General features: G+C 33.8%; 1 pseudogene; it reads left to right on the top strand.

Annotated features, from left to right (window-relative positions):
- The first annotated feature begins 4,554 nt into the window (after positions 1–4,554).
- LOC101610133 lies at positions 4,555–5,999 on the top strand (annotated as a pseudogene).
- Positions 6,000–10,802: the final 4,803 nt, after the last annotated feature.

Here is a 10,802-nt window from a genome sequence, read left to right as displayed (position 1 = left end):
AATGAAAATGGGTCTTTTGCTTTAAGGAAATTTCATAGAATCCTATAAGAGGCAAATTGTTCATCCTTCTTTATTTTCCTTAAGTAGTATTAAAGGGTCAGATGCTTCAAATATCTAGATGTGAGTTCTAAGTTAAAAGTCTTACGGTTGTTTGTCAACATACTGCTTTCAAATATTTGAAGACGAACCAGAAAGCAAAAATACATATACATATACATATACCTGAAAGATAGCTGACTCATTTTTTTGTAGTTCTTGCTGTATGGTTTGCTAAAATTTAAAAACACAATATTCAGTATAATACAAAAAAGAAATAGAATTTTTAAATAAGCATTTTCATCTTAAAATGTTATTGTTTTATTACTTTAACATGCTTATATTATTCATATTAATATCTCACATACTTCTATCAGGCTCCATCTTTCTGAGAACATTCTATGAGGCATATTCTATGAGTATCTTATATCTTAGCCTTGTAGTTCACCCTTTAATCTTCCTGGCTCACTTTCAATTTTTCCTCTTCCCATTTGTCTCTCTTTCTTGTTATTTGTCTCACTCTAATTTCTACCCTCTCCATCTTCTTCTCACTCTTCCTTTCATCCTCCTTTCTTTGTCGCTCTGCTCTACCTTTCTCTTTCCATTCTCTCTCTGATTATCTCCCCTATCTCTGACTCTTTCTCCTTCTTCCTACTTCTATTTTTTTTTTTTTTTTTTTTTTAGTGACAAATGTCCCATGGTTTCATGGAATGCATCTAATGAGCAAACAGGTAAAAAAAAAAAATGGAGTTTTTAGATTTATATATTAACAAAGCCTTAGATGTCAGACATGAAGAAAACAGATGGAAAAAATATTCAGGTGGAAAACTATAGTCACTGTTGATGGGGCAAAAAGGTACTGGGGCCATTACTCCACTGATATTAACACACTGAAAGTCTTTTTATGTTATTTCTCTTTAGCTGGACTCTGTAGGGAGGTTTTGAAAAGTTTATACCAAGTAGAATAGAGTTTATTGTCAAAGTTCAAAATACATCAGTATTTAACTTGATTCAGTATTCAGAAGTGTTTAGTTAGCAGATGCCTCCACAATTTATAAGCAAGCATGAAATTTGCCATATAAAGCAGTCAGGTATATCTTAACAATGCCTCTTAAGTTCAATAAATAAATAAAATAGCAAAATAAAATAAAATAAAATAAAATACTGCAGTCAGAGTAAGTGAAGTAGAGGTCAGAACCAATGAATCTTAAGGTGACCTCTGAAACCAAGATAGACTATACCATATAACTTTTTCCCTTAATAATGTCAGGAGACCTCCATGCATATCTTTGCTCAGGGAAGAAATTAGCATCATCCTCTGCCCTTATGACTTACTATCTCCTCAGTTAGGCTGTATGCCCCCCTTGTATGTCACTTTGTCCTTTAATAGCCAATCAGAAGCTTAGTTTTAGCAGTAACTGTGACTTTTATCCTCTTAAATTGTAACTTCACTAACATGTCTAATGAAAATAATTGTATTTTCCTTGTCTATAAGTAGAATTTCAATTATTAATGCTATTAAAATTTATCTGACACTTGGAAAATAGGCAAAGGCTAGCAATGTTGTTTGTTGTTTGTGAGGCTTGTTGACAATTGTGTGAGGCATGCATCTTGAAGACTTTTGTCTAATGTTTTGTAAATGAATGGAGGTAATTTTGGTTCCACATAACAGACAAACCCTGAGGCTGCTTTCTTAGTTGGTTGCATACTAACCAGTTGTAGCTCAAACAGAAACCTAAGCGTCCTTTAAAATTCTCAAATGTTGTTGGAGTGGATATTTCTTTCCTATTTCTCATTATTAAATAATTGAATAAAATAACCTAGGTCAATATTATATTTATTTGTTTTAGTTTTTTAGGGGACATAGTCTCACTGTGGAGCCCAAGCTACCTTCAAGTTTTCAGCAAAACTGCTACAATCTCCCTAGTATAAGGATTTTAGGCATCCACATACTTGGCTTAGCTTGTAATCATTACTTAAATTTTTTTCAACAATATTACTCATTAAACAATACTCTATGAGAATGGAGTGGAATTATCTTCTAATATTTTAAAGCTTAACATATTTTATATTTTTAAATTTTCTATTTTTTTCATTTAAAAGAGGAAAGATGCAGAACAAAGAGAGAGAAAGAATGTGTGTATGAGAGAGAGAGAAAGAGAGAGAGAGAGAGAGAGTAGGTGTGTCAGGGCCTCCAGCCATTACAAACTTCAGAGGTATGTGCTACCTTGTGAACCTGGCTTATGTGGGTTCTGGGGAATTGAACCTGGGTCCTTTGACTTTGCAAGTAAAGGCCTTAACTGCTAAATGATCTTACCAGCCCAAATTTTAACATTTTATACATATTAAGTAGATGCACATTTTCATTGAATAAATAGATGGCTACTTTAAGTATAATGTAAAATAAATTAAATATAATTCAACTACTGTAAGATAGATTGAAAAATAAAATGTTCAGTTATATTATATTATCCATTATAAAGTAGATTGATGGTTCTAGAACACAACATAACATAACATAACATAACATAACATAACATAACATAACATAACATAACATAACATAACAAACATAACATCAAACACATGATTCACTGAGGCCCTCAGGATGAGTACACAAGTACAAATGGGGAAAATTGAATAGATGCTGTGTGGTAGTCTCTCGGTGGATAGCTAAATAACAGGAAAACTATATATGACTATTGCCAAACCCATTATTCTAAATGCTCTGTTAATTGATATTCACATATTATAATCTAAAATAAATGATAATGAGCTAAATATTTGGAGTATGATATATCATCTCTCTTTACTGCTCAAATAAATGTACAAAAATAAAAAAAAACCACTAGTTAGTTTTGCATGTATGGAACAGATTTTGTTATTTTGAAGTAAATGGTTAGTTACTTATTTTTAATAATGGAGTATAATTATATATGATGATGTTACCCATACAATTAATTAATTATATATTTAATGAATCCTAGATTTAGATATATTTCAATATGTGTGCACTAAGAATCATACCCAGAAAACTGAATATTAGATCTCCCATCATATATCAATATATGAACTATGCTATTGTCCTTAAATGGTTACTTTACTTATTTTAGTAAGTACATAGTATTTAAGCTGAATATTTTCATACTTGTAATATAATGTTAAAAACTAATAATATTGACTTATAAAATGAAGTCCAAACAAGTTATTAAACTGTTCAGAAAATATAAATTTGAAGGTGCTGTTATGCATTGTAAATTGTGGCTAGATGTTCACAGCAGATGAAAGAAATATTCCAGTAAATTTAAGAGCTAGATAGAAATATTCCCAATAAGTATTAGAAATAGATATTCAACTTTAGCAATGTTTCAGAAAATGATGGTTAAAATCAATCTGAGGTTCAGTTTCATAGCTATTGTTTGGCATAAATTTCAATGAAATATAACCATGAAGTCCAGTTGAAAAGAAGTGATCTCACAAGGTATGTTGGAGCATGATTAGTGAAATCCCTTGGGAAAACCATTTCTCTATTCTACTAAAGTGGATTATTCATATGACATGAATGTTTCAATTGCTAGGCTGATATTGAAGAAAAACTTTTATTCATGCTCAGTACTGGTATATTTACATCTATCAGTAGAATATATGTAAACACTATTCAGGATAGCACTACAGACAACAGAGAAAGCCCAGGTAATGTCAACTACATGGCCACACTAGAAGATAGTGAGCAGGATCAATGTATTAAGTCCCCACAACAGTGTTATATAACACATATAAAAGTAAATCCAAATAGAGTACAACAGCAGGAACAGTAGGCAACTTAGAATTAAAATTAAAAATCCCTCCCAAATTGTTTTATATTTATATTATATATTATAGTATATTGTAAATATAGTATATGTAAATATATCATATTTATATATATACTAATTATATATATAATATTTATATTTATATGACCGAATAACTGATAAATGCTACACTTCAGAATTATATATAGCTACATTAGAAAATAGGATGGGCTGAGCATAGATGTAGGTTTTGGAGGAGCCGTCCTTTTCATGTATAGTTTTACTTCAATAATTGTGAAAAATGTCAATTTTAAAAGAGCTTTATATAGTTTATAATTATAAAAATATCTGAAATTAACATAAACACATTTCAAATGGTTGTGATGCACTATATATCTCTAAGATGAAGTTATGAAACAAAATGTATTAAATTATGTGATGTTGAAAATTTCAGCTATTCATTTAAATAAAATATTTTGGCCATTTGTATCAATACCTGAGTTGAAACACCTTTCTGCAATGAACACATTTAGTTATTCAACATCAGGACTGCAATAACATATCCATTTGAACTACTGAATTGAAATTATACTATTTCAGGGGAGTGCGCCGGGCTTGGGCGGCACGGAGGCGGCGTCAGTGAGAGGAGGCGTCTGCGGCCGGCGGGGGCATGGGGCGCTGGGGACAAGGTTCAAGAGACCTCGGCCCCGAAGCAAACTAGAAAATGACTGGGTTTGACCCAGCACTTCTCAGTGACACAGGAACTATTGACACAGCCAACAGATTTCCCCAAAATGGACTTCACACACCTCAAAAGTTTATAGGTAACCGGATTATTTCATCTAAGTATACTGTGTGGAATTGTATTCCAAAAGATTTATTTGAACATTTTGTCAGACTGCAAAGCTTTTACTTCCTTATTATATTTCTGGTTCAGCTTATGATTGATACACCTACCAGTCCAATTAGTAGTGGACTTCCATTATTCTGTGTGATAACAGTCACCGCCATAAAACGGGGGGCATGAAGACCGGTTACGACTTAACTCAGATAATGAAGTCAAGGCAGCTCCTGTTTATGTCGATCGAGGTGGCGGCCTTCTAAAAACTGGATCGGAAAACATTCGTGTGGGTGACATGGTTCGAATAGCCAAAGACGAAACTTTCCCTGCAGATCTGGGGCTTCTGTCCTCGGACCGACCTGGTGGTTCATGTCGTGTTACAGCTGCTGGTTTGGATGGTGAGACGAACCTGAAGACACACATGTCCGTTCCAGAAACAGCAGAATCACAAACAGCTGCCAACTTGGACAGTCTTATAGCTGTGATAGAATGCCGGCAGCCGGACGCAGACTGGTACAGATTCGTGGGACGAATGATAATACCTCAACAAATGTCAGAAATTGTAAGACCTCTGGGACCAGAGAGTCTCTTGCTTTGTGGAGCCAGATTAAAATACACAAAAGAAATTTTGGGTGCTGCTATATACACTGGAATGGAAACTAAGATGGCATTAAATGACAAGAGCAAGTCTCAGAAACGACTGCAGTAGAAAAATCAATGAACACATTTTTGATAATTTATTTAATAATCCTTATTTCTGAAGCCATCATCAGTACTATCGTGAAATACACCTGGAAAGCTGAAGAAAAATGGGATGAACCTTGGTATAACCAAAAACAGAACATCAGGGAAATAATAGCAAGATTCTGAGATTTATTTCTGATTTCCTTGCCTTTTTTGGTACTGTACAATTTCATCATTCCAATTTCATTATATGTGACAGTGGAAATGCAGAAATTTCTTGGATCATTTTTTATTGGCTGGAATCTTGATCTCTATCATGAAGAGTCAGATCAGAAAGCTCAGGTCAATACTTCTGACCTGACTGACGAGCTTGAGCAGGTGGAGTATGTGTTTACAGATAAAACTGGAATGCTGACAGAAAATGAGATGCAGTTTGGGAGTGTTCAATCAATGGCATGAAATACCAAGAAATCAATGGTAGACTTGTACCTGAAGGACCAACCCCAGACTCTTCAGAAGGAAACGCACCTTACCTGAGTAGTTTACCCCATCTTAGCACACCCCATCTTACAACCAGTACGTCTTTTAGAACCAGTCCTGAAAATGAGATTGAACTAGAAAGTAACTTGAAAATTAATAAATAAGGGTTTCACATGAAGAAAATACAATATTTCAGTGAGGAAGCCTACTTTATAACACATCTCCCATAAAACAAATTAAAAATAATAACCAAAGCTTAATCAAGTAAGTTGATCATAGACTTGTGAAAGTTCCATGTCTACACAATCCACAGATTATATCCTTTGTCAGTAAGAATGTCTGTAAGATATCTTACATTGTCTTGGCTATCATAAATGAACTAGAATAATTTCAATTTGCATACCAAACCATAATAAAACCAACTGATAAATTCTCATCAAAATATTGCTTTCTTGAAGAAAGGCTGGTATTGTACATTTCATCCATTTCAACTATTTACTTTTGACATAGGAAATCATTGTTCAAACAGTTTTCAAAATGGAATTTTAAATCTTAAGCTATAAGTATTCATCAAAATATTGTAGTCATATTAAAATAAATATTGTTGCTTGGGAATATAATGGCATGTGTTTTTAGCATTGCTTATAATATTTATAATTTACTTCATGTCTTCATCTAATATTGAAATAATTGTGCAGTACTTGCTAGGAGCAAAGAATGTATGCTATGCTTCAAGGAATGGAGACAGAACTGAGATATGATAGCAGTTCTCAGAGGCCAGCTGCCACGGGCAAGGCAAAAAAAAAAAAAAAAAAAAGAAAAAGTGCTACATAGCAAGCACACATGTATCAGTATACTTATTTGAGGAATAATCACTATTGAGGTATAAATAAAACTAACATGAATGTGGATTTTTATCATAATTTTTCCTAGGATATTTATTTTTGAAAACTCAATAATATAATGTCCTGTAAATGGAAAAAGACCCAAACACTTTCATAAAGGCAGAGTTTTATTTTTAACACAATGCAATGTCCTTCCATTTGGACTTTTGTGCTCTTAGGTCTGGGGACATCATTTGACAGGGAAATGTTGAATTTATAAACAAGAGATGATACCCAACTTTATTCATATACTGTGTTGTACTGTGTGCAGAAGACACCAGAAAAAAAAAAAAAAAAGTCAGGTAAGCTGCCTTGTTAATTAGAAGCAGATTAAGACTCCCCTGTGTTTTCCTGTCAAAGCATGTTTTCCAGAAGAGGATTTTAGAGTCAATTTCCTCATACATATTTAGAAAAAATAATTATCATTCTGGGTTCTCTCCTTCTTCCTTTGTGAAAGACCAAGGATGAAGGTGATGATAACAGGAACTGGGGTAATTAATGTATTAATCATCAACCTCTACTGCCAAATTTCCATCTTTAAATTTGGGCAGAAAGCTTTGGTCCCTTTTGCCATAGTCCAGTACTGACTGAGTTGTGACTGAGTTCCATCTGGGTGATCAGCCAGCTTATAACAATCTTGGAAAAGCTCACAGCTTCCTTTAAAAGGCCTCAGGTACTTTTCTTTGTGCAAAACCCAGAGCTTTTATGAGATTTGTTTTCTCAGGTTGGTTTGCCTCAAAACTCATTTTTAGAGCCTGTTACAAGAATTATGATGTGTCAAAAATCAGAACTAAATTTGCTTTTGTCAGATAATGTGACATAAGATATGATGGCAACTAACATGTTTGTTTCAGGATAGCCAAATTTATTCTCAAAAATTTAATAGAATATTTTTTTCTACAATAGTTATGTCTCTGGAATTGATTGTCAATGAAGACTAGCATAGGACACGTTTGCAAAGAAAGTCTCATTTTATATTTAATATATTCAGATGCACATTTTTGTAAATCTACAAATATATCATTGTAAATATTTTAAAATATTTTTATTTATTTACTTGAGAGGAGGGAGGGAAAGAGAGAGAGAGAATGAGAGATGAGAGAGGGAGAACGGACACACCAGGGCCTCCAGCCACTGCAAAGGAACTGCAGATGCGTTCACCCCCTTGTGCATCTGCCTTACACAGGTCCTGGGGAATCGAACCTGGATCCTTTGGCTTTACAGGCAAGTGCCTTAACCCCTAAGCCATCGCTCCAGCCCATGGGAAAGAATTTTTAACTCAGTATTAGTAAAATGAAAAAAGTAAATTATATATTTAAAGATAAAGTTATCAAGGATTCCACTAAACTAAAATAAAATACAAAAGTAGTAAGGACATACATAATAAACAGGGGAGAAGGAGAATCACACCGAAGTAGGCTAGGGGCATAGAATAGGATGGATTACAACATATGTATTAAAATGCCATGACAAAACCAATTACAATACTAACTTAAAAATTAATTAAAGCTTATTTTTCAATCTAAATACATACATAATATTTGTATTCACCTACTAATCATTTGGCAAAACATATGTAAATAGTGCCATATATAAATATTCAAAAATATAACTTTTAGGTTTGGAAGCACATAGACATTACTTATTAAAACCATATGAAAATCTCCGAATATGTTTATTTGATAAAATCTGTGTTTGTTTTCACTTTGACATTCTTGAGCACAGATACAGCTCCATAACTCCTAGGTTTCGTTACTGGTTCTATAAGCTACATGCTTTGACTATAACTTGCTTTTAATGTGTTTTGTAGGTAACCTTAAAAATGAAATGTTCACTTGGCTTGACTTATTTTAATATCCCTGGGATATAAAATATAATATAATATAATATAACATATTTCATATAACTGCATGATTCAAAAAATATATGAATTTGGGATGAAGTGATGGCTTAAGGCACTTGCTTTAAAGTTTTATAATCCAGGTTTGAATCCCCAGTACCAACATAAAGCCAGATGTACAATGTGACTCATGCATCGGGAATTCATTTGCAGTAGTAAATGTCTCTGGCAAGGCCATTCTAGCTCTCTCTCCTCTGCTTTCAAATGATAATAAAGTAATAAATTTTAAAAGATACGTAAGTTAATGCAAAGTTAACTGTATTCTATAATTCTATTTTTAATCAGTAAAATATTTAGCTTATGAGCTGAATATCCTACTAAATTCTGACTAGAAACAAAAATGAAGAATTTTGTCAAAGGAGGCAGATAGAGGACAGGAGGGTGTTGGGAGAATGGTTAAACAATATTAAAGTAATTGTAAATAACCCATATGGAAACCTGCTTCTTCTTAGGATAATTAAAAATATATGTTTAAGAAGAGAGTTGGAATAGAAGTCATTTGCAAAGTATACCTGCTATACCCAGAGAATGTCACAAAAATAATTGTGAGGGAGATTGGGATACTTTACAGGGAGGGCCTTAAACAAACTATTTTCAGTGCTCTTGGTTGCCCATCAGAACTAGATATGGAATACCTTTTTTCTGAAGGCATCCCATGCTTCAGTTAAGGACACTGAGAAATCAAGACTGACTTGAGCTGGAAGCCTCCTACCTGTTGACCAGCAGTCATGGCACTGGAAAGTGCTGTGCAGCTTGATTGAGGAGAAAGGTGAGGAGAAAGGTCATTAGTGGCCTTAGTCAGCGGTGAACCCATGTGCTACACAACTGAGGACACACTGAGAATTTTCCCACTGGTGCAATTGAGACTTGTCTGTTGTGGAGTTCATAACAGACAACTACTCTCTAAATTAAATCACAGATTAAAACTGAAAACCTAGTCAAATCCTATGGCTTCAGGGTGGGAGTGGTCACAAATCCGTTGGGGGAAGTTATTGCTGTTGTTTGTTGTGGTCTTTTGAATCAGATGCCCTCAATAAACACATATAGTTTGAATGCCTGGTCCCCAGCTAATGGCTATTGATATGTGGGCCATGTTGGAGGAGATGTTCTTTTGGGGGCAGGCTTTGGAGTGTACAGCTAATTCCCCATTGCCAGACCTCTGTTCTCCCCTGCTGCTGTTTTCCATCTGCTTTTGGCAAGGACATTCAGCCTCTGCTCTCTCTCTCTCTCTCTCTCTCTATATATATATATATATATAGATAGATAGATAGATAGATAGATAGATAGATAGATAGATAGATAAATAGATAGATAGATAGATAGATAGATAGATAGATGATAGATAGAGATATAGATATATATAGATATTAGATAGATAGATAGATAGATAGATAGATAGATGATAGATAGAGATATAGATATATAGATACTAGATAGATAGATGATAGATAGATAGATAGATAGATAGATAGATAGATAGATAGATAGATAGATATTCCCTACCATCAAAGCTTTCCACTGGACTAGGTCCTTTCCTCCCATCAGCCACATTTGATTGTGTGCTTTCTCCCACCAAGGAGAAGGTAAGTACAATATTTGGCTGCATGGATATAATTTTTTCCACCAATTTATTCTCTCAATACTTCTGTCTGTGCATGTATATCAGTGCTGCTCTCACTATTGGTTATTGTTTTCAGATGGCAGTGACAGCTGAAGAGACTCAAAACTTGTCAATGTGCTGAAAAGTGACAGTTGAATGTTTAGCACTTAATAAAGCATCTCTATAACATCACAAATGACTCAGGGACCATAGCAGAAGGTGTAGCAAAATGAATGGAAAAAGCCAAGGAACAGAAGGGTATTATGGGATGCTCTCTCCCAGGTATAAAGTGATTACTCTATTCATGACTACAAAGAGGCTGTTATTACCTACATAAAGTCTGCATCATAATTGGGCCCTCTAACAGGTTGTGGTGTATTATGGAGGAGGGCAAACAATATACATCAACATATAAGAGAGAATAAAAGGAAAAATTGCAGATTAATTTGAGCAGGATGGAGTAAGGGGCACAAAGAAGGGGACTATGTAAAATTTTAATATATAGTTATTTTATTTCTCTTCAAAAAAGATTCAAAATATAATGGTATGATAGAGAACAAATATTTATCAAGTAATTGTAAAT

Source organism: Jaculus jaculus, chromosome 11 (assembly GCF_020740685.1).
Source record: "Jaculus jaculus isolate mJacJac1 chromosome 11, mJacJac1.mat.Y.cur, whole genome shotgun sequence".
Taxonomy (NCBI): domain Eukaryota; kingdom Metazoa; phylum Chordata; class Mammalia; order Rodentia; family Dipodidae; genus Jaculus; species Jaculus jaculus.
This window is presented reverse-complemented; position numbering and strand designations above follow the sequence as displayed.